Source organism: Apium graveolens, chromosome 10, assembly GCF_009905375.1.
Source record: "Apium graveolens cultivar Ventura chromosome 10, ASM990537v1, whole genome shotgun sequence".
In the NCBI taxonomy this organism is placed as follows: Eukaryota; Viridiplantae; Streptophyta; class Magnoliopsida; order Apiales; family Apiaceae; genus Apium; species Apium graveolens.
In genome coordinates this window covers 129,763,752-129,771,207 of record NC_133656.1, presented here as the reverse complement: position 1 = coordinate 129,771,207, position 7,456 = coordinate 129,763,752, and the positions used below count along the sequence as shown (strand labels likewise).

General features: G+C 32.0%; 1 pseudogene; it reads right to left on the bottom strand.

The window, feature by feature from the left end:
- Positions 1-2,434: 2,434 nt before the first annotated feature.
- LOC141690995 (cytochrome P450 714C2-like) lies at positions 2,435-7,077 on the bottom strand (annotated as a pseudogene).
- Positions 7,078-7,456: the final 379 nt, after the last annotated feature.

Genomic DNA, 7,456 nt, shown 5'->3' with positions numbered 1-7,456 from the left:
TAAGTTATAAAACAATACTTTATATGCACCTTAAAATGTGTTTCAGACATTCTCTCCGAAATATAAAAAAAATGAGAGAGACGAAGGGAATATAAAAAACTTTTAAGGAAAAATATTTTTAGAGTTAAATGTCTAGCTATTGAGATGATAGCATTCCGAAACAAATAATTAAGAAGTCAGTGAAATAAGGGTGTTGGAACTCTCTGGCACAATTTTATTAAATAAGGTCTCAAACATCATATATTGTAAAAATAAACGTAACTTAAAGAAATGTTTAGTGAAATGTAATGACGTACAACGTTTATTCTCCCCCTTAAATTTTTATATAAAAAAAACTTGCAAACATATGTTTTAATTATCATTTACACAAATTCTATGTCTGTACTATACAGCAAATACGTATCAAACAACCATTTTTATACACATATAAGTTTATATTGTGTTGATTAATAACCACACAAATAATATATATATATATATATATTAAGTAGGGTCCACTCACGTGCTATTATACATAATCCCCTACACTCATAACACATTTTTATTAATTAATTATTATTTTAATATTTAAAAGTTTACAACACAACACTCTAATTGCATGTCAACTCTGTGGCACAGTACTCTGACTACATGTTAACCCATGTACAATTACTGTCTTTATGTCCTGAACTAAAAATACAACACTATCTATCATTTTAGAGTGTCGTAAAGGATCATTATTTTGGCCTTTTATATTTTTTTTACATTTTTTCTGCTATCTAGATCATTTTCTCATAAAAGAACTGATATTGAGAAATCTTATATGAAATACAAAAAGAAAGGTTTTGGACGCCTAACTACTACTAGTTCTCACAGTTGTCAAATTGTGAAATTTTATAATAGATACCCACAAGTTACATTAACACGACAACGTACGATGACATATACACAATGAATTTGCTAACTAAACGTCATCACAATAAATTTATCAGTATTGTACTGACATTTTAACACGAGAACGCTGAAATTAGACCGAGACATTATCGATTCCATAAACAACAAGGTTCAATCACCTTACAACCATTGATATCAGTTTTACACAAATTACAATGAACATCATATTTTTAACTCAGAGATCATGTACAACCAAAATATTTTCAATCACCTGAATCATCAAAGTCTGCAAAAATAAATTATAAATATGACACAACATACCATCACTCAACAGTCTAAACGATCATTGAGTATAAACTGCTTCCGGTAATGTTTTTCGCACACTTTAACTAAATTATTAGGGGTCATGTACTTTATTTCTCATAAAACATGTGCAAGCTGAAATTTCAAAATTATATATACTGTATTATGAAATATTAATAGAAAATTTCATATAATTCGTACGGGCTACTATACTAGTTTTATATTATTTTTGAAAATTGGCCAAGGCTATGTAATTAATCATACTAAAACCAATTTTGATAAATGTTATTAAAAACTGAGACCGAAGTTCGGATATCAATACTAAGTAATAAGCTGCTAAACATCAGTAAGATATTACAGCAATTCCAAGAGTCACCTTGATTTTTCTCTAAAAATAATATAAAAAATTAACTCTTAACTATTTAGGAGTTAAAATTTCATTTATCTTTAAACAATCTTCCTCAACTTCACTCTCTACTCATTCTTTATTACTTAATTATGTACACATGAAGAATATAATGCTTGTTTAATACCTTGAAAGTAGAAAAATTAGTATAAAAATGAGTTAGGAGGGTGCATATCCTCCTCATTACTGAGGAAGCAAATGAGGATCGTAAGTATTTGAAGAAGAACTAGGAGTTTGTTGGAGGACAATTAAGTTATAATTTCTTAAAAAATTGACTAAGGAGCGTATTTGAAAATGTTGTTGGAGTTGCTCTTAGAACAAGATTCCACCGTGATCTTTTATAATTTAACAAATGAAATCTAATGAGATAGTATTAATTTTTTTTTTACCGAATTTGGATGAAAATTTTGAAAAGATAGCATCATTTTTTATAACAAAAATTGTTTGCGATAAAAAATTGTTAGAGGTAACTGGTAAGGAATAGAGTACGTGGTATTCCTCATGTGATTGAAATATTAAATTATAATTTAAGCAGATGAAAATTTTAAATTTTATAATATTTGAACATTTTAAACTTCTAATTTCTTTAAATTCCATGTCAATTACCACCCTAAGCTTTAAGCCCGTTTAGGGCCCTAAGCCACCCGGAACTTAATCAAATCGTGCTTTAATAGGGTTGACCAGAATTTGACCAGATCGGGTTAAACGGGGTATCTGAGTCCAAACTGCTTGTGCCATCTCTAGTTCAATCACATTGCTTTCATACCAATTACCACCCCAAAAACAAAATAAGTAGTTGCCAAGAAGTTTCTGTATATTATCAAACAATCATAAAGTTGTGCAGTAGTAAATTAGTAATACGGTTGTATAAACAATTTACTCCATCCTACAACCACAATGTAGCTTATTACCATACATTTAACCATTATTATACTGGAAGATCACCACAAGGAAGATCACCACAATGTAGATCATAATTACCATACATTGAACCATTATCCTGGAAGATAATTAAGCTCAAAACCAACATTTTGCGCGGACCAAGCTTTGTTCACGTTCAATTCTCTTGCAACTTCCTCACTAGAAGATTCATTCCTTTCCCAGGCTCTATAATCAAACTCAAAGACGGTGAATGAACATATTTCGGAGATAGAGAAACCGAATAGTTTGACAGAATTCGTGCAACCAATATCTTGAGTTCAACCAACGCCAAGTTCTGTCCTAGACATATCCGTGGTCCAACTCCAAATGGCATGTACAGATGCGGTAACTTGCATGCCCCTGTCACTCCATTTACAAATCGGCTGGGGTTAAATTTGTACGAATCCCTCCCCAATTTTCAGGATCAGTGTGCAATGTTGTTACCACCGCCCAAACGTTTACACCTTTTGGAAGATGAATGTCTCCAAATTTAATGTCGTTCAAGGCTTCCCTTGACATTACTATGACCGGAGGATACAAACGCAATGATTCGTTTATCACCATTGTCAGCTGCAAGTCAACAAAAATTGTAATCACAATTAACATGTTTACGTGGCATAGTAGTAATAATAAAAACAAAATTACAAGCGCAACTCATAAAAAGCAATCAAACAGTAGTATTAATAAAAACAAAATTATAAGCGTAGCTCATAGAAAGCAATCAAAAGCTAAATTTTGTAAATTAGAGCTAAATCTGAAAAAATAGGTTCCAAAGCAGAACCTATCTTCTTTGAAATTAGAGCTAAATCTGCAAATTAAAGCTGTTTCAGATAATATTCCGTACCACTTTCATTTTACCGATTGCAACAGCATCAGGAGGCTGACCCTTACAAACTTCAATAGCCTCAGCACGAACACGGTCCTGCCAATCTTGATTTGCAGCTAGTAGCATAAGAGCCCATGTGGCGGAAACTGCAGTGGTTTCATAGCCTGCCAAATAGATGTTTTTGCAGTTAGTGACGATGAATTGGTCAATTTCATCTTTTCGCAATCCACTATTTTGACCTCCTTCCAGTAGCATCTGTAACAGATCTTTCGTGTATCCAACTTCATTTCTCTTATCTACTACTCTCAATAGCAATTCATGTATTTCTTTTTCTAGTGCCCGTAGTTTTCTATTGTTCTTGGTAGGAATATACCTGTAATTTGCATAAGCTTTTGATAAACCGACTTATATGTAAAAAATACGTGTTTTTGTCGACCGTAATCAACTGCATGCAACGTTTGACGAGTTTTTGTAACTGTATGCAAACTCAAATCAACTAAAAAAACTGTATTCAACTAGTTGCATATTTGGTTGATTTTTGTTTATTCTGTATTTTTGTAAAAAAATCAGAAAATAGTAAAATCGCAAAAAAACTTAGAAAAATTAGTATTTTTGGTAAATTCTCTATCCTAGAGCAAGTCCAAAAATACCCTAAATTCATGTCCTAAACTAGAATTTAAGGCATTTTGTTTAAATGAGTGCTCCAACAATATTCTAGTGCTGCCTAAAAACACTAGAACATTTATCAAATACCTCATTTTTAAGGCATCACTGGGCATGCCCTATTTAATTTATATCAATAAAAAATTTATTTCCTTCTATTTTTACACATCTTTTTCTCTGTCATCTTTTCTTTCCCTCTAATTGTAATTCAAATATAATATTATACTAATAATAGGGCACTATTATAAGGTATATTGTTGGAGTGAATATGCAAAAACATGTCTTAAATCACTGGTACATTATATTTTATTATATTTATAAGGCATCTAATAGGACATTGTTGGACTTACTCTTAAATAGGTAAATCAATGCCCAAAAAATAGTGAGATATTATTATCCCGAAAAAAATTTCATGTTTGGATCTACTGAAACGGATGGGATTCATCATACAATAGGTAAATTTTCATGTTTGGATTGGGGGTTGAGGAGGGAGGTGTTGGGTTGGGTTAGGACGGGTTCAAGAGAACCATGTTTGGAAAAGTTTGTCAAAGCAGGAGTTGTATTTTGTGAGGGTTCATCAAGGTTTTAATTTGCAATACAAAAGTTAAACTTTTTTAACACCCCAATTTGGGGCGTTGGCAGCTTAATTTTTTCTATTCATCCCCTCTCTCTCTCTTTCTCACTCTCTCTCTATTAAAGTTTTTTCATTTTTTTCTTTTTGAAATTTTTTTAATTTTTTTAAAATATTTTAAAATTTAGTTAAAATTTGTAGATAAATTTAAAAATATTCACCAATTTTTCAATATATAATTTATACATGATAAAAATCAACCTTACTTCAATCCCAAACTAAATATGTCAAGTTTCAACCTCTACTCACTCCGCACCTAAATACAAATAAACGTTCAACCTAATTTAAACCAACCTACCCAACCTAACCCAACTCAACCCAACCCAACCGCTCCCTCCTCAACCCCTAATGCAAACAAGGCCTTGAGACCCCGCTAGGCCAGCGCCAATATAAATTCTTCATTTTATTTAAAATAGTAAAATACAACACCATCTAATCATATATTTTATAAATAAGTTTCTTCTTATCGTGTTATATGTATGTAGCTTTTACATTTTGTGCACATCTGCAAAGTCTTTTGATCATCTACTTAAATTTTTAATATATTTTTTTTCCACAAGTAAAACTTTAAACAGTAATTATATGTGATCGATAAATTTAAAATAAGTGCACAAAATTTAAGTATCACATATTTTTTCAAAAAAAGAAATCACATATTTTGACACTAAAAAAGAGACTTTTAGTGACAAAATATCGTTCAAATGATTAAGAACTTATATCTTGTTATATTATGAGGTTCTGAGTTCAATTCTCATTTACACGGAAAATTTGTTAAGACTGAAATGCATATAACCTAGTAAAAAAACAAAAGAACAGGTAAACATACATCTTCGTCATCTTCTCCTCTTGCACAAAAATATACCAAACGTCCCGAATCTCAATGGTCCTTTATTTTCTTAATTAAAATGGGTGAAGATCGAGGTGAATATAACTAGTGCGCTGATCATCTACCAGTCAACTCTAATTTACATACCCACGGGTTTTGAACCGCAAAAACATAATTTTATTTTCTAAACGAGGGCTTAAAAATGTAGGCAAATGTAAAATGAACAAGAAAATCAGGAGGGAAGAAATATATATATTGATCTGTATATACGTATATGTACATCTAGACTGATGATGTTAATAAAATAGTACGGTATACATAAGGAACTGGTATGTCAAAGTTTTTTATTAAAATTAGCGTGCAAGGCACAGTTCTATTTATAAATTAAAATAATTTTTCAAACGGACTGAGGCATATATTAAAGTAATTTTGTAATTAAAATATGGTAAATGACAATATTTCAAATTTAACTTAATTTTTTATAGTAATTTTTAATTTTGATAAGAACATGAATGTATGTAAACTTATATGATTTTAACGAAATAACCGTATAATTGTTAGACAATAAATTGGATAGATATCGAGGAGTATGTGGTCAACATATGATGCAATCTTATTAGTATAGGTAAAAATCAAGCTTAAGGTTCTCTTACCTTTTTTATATATAAAATCTATAATTACATATGTGGGTCATTACTTAATAAAGAAGAACAATCATATTAGTATTGTGTAAAGATCAAATGTAAGGTTCTTTTACTTTCTATTTTTATATATAAAATCTGTGATTACATATGTGCAATAAAGAACCATCTTATATGCAGAATCGTGGAAAACCCTTGATTTTATTATAGAATCGCATCACAAATTGTAAAATTTTATTTCAAAAAATACAAAATTCGATGCTAATATAAAATAATTATATTTGAATATAATAAAAAATAACAAATAAATTTTTTAAAAAGTAATCAATAGCTTAGTAAAATAATAATTACTACAATCAGGAATTTTCATTGCGCCGTGGCCATGGGGAAAGACCCAAGTATATCCATTCCCCACATGACAAAGGCGATGGGAGAGTTGATGGAAGTCAACATCTCGGGGGGTTGTCGAACAACCGGTGCATGTTTCTGACAGCGATCACATTTTTTCACATATTCTTTGGCATCGGCCATCATCTCTGGCCAATAAAAGCCTAAACGTGTTATCTTATGAGCCAGTGCTCTGCCCCCCATGTGTTGCCCACAGATACCTTCGTGTACTTCTTCAAGAGCCAAGCGTGCCTCATCGGGCCTGAGACATCTTAAGTAAAGAACCACATAAGATCTTTAGTACAAAATGTCATCGATCAAAGAATATCTCAGCGCTCGAACAACCAATTTTCGTGCTTCATTCATATCGTTTGGAAGCCAGTCAGTTTGAATATGGGCCTTAATGGTATCTATCCACAATGCCCCCAACCCTATGGGAGCTACAAGTTTAACATCAATGCTTTGTGTCTTTAAAATGCGGAAGTACACACTTCCTGAGCTCTTCTCTATCTCCGATGAAGCGAACTTAGACAATGCATCTGCCTTGACATTTTCCTCCATTGGGATGTGGTCAACATCACATTCATCGAACTGAGTCATCACAGCCCTTACTAGGCGGACATACTTAGCCATTGTATCATCCCTTTCCTCAAACTCTCCCTTGACCTGGGATATGACCAACTTCGAGTCTTCACAGACTTTTAAGTTCTTGACTCTCAATATCTCTGCCAGGCCGAGGCCAGCTATCAAAGCTTCATATTCTGCTTCATTGTTTGTAGTTGGGAAGTCTAGCTTCATAGCATATTCAATTAAGAACCCATCCGGGCTTTGTAAAACTAGCCCTGCTCCGCTTGAACTTGTTTTTGATGCTCCATCAAAATAGAGAATCCAATATTCCTTCTCCTTAATGTCCTTTTTTTTGTCTCCTTTATCACCTTCTGTGTCTTGAGGTATAGTATCTTCCTGCCCCCTGACTTCT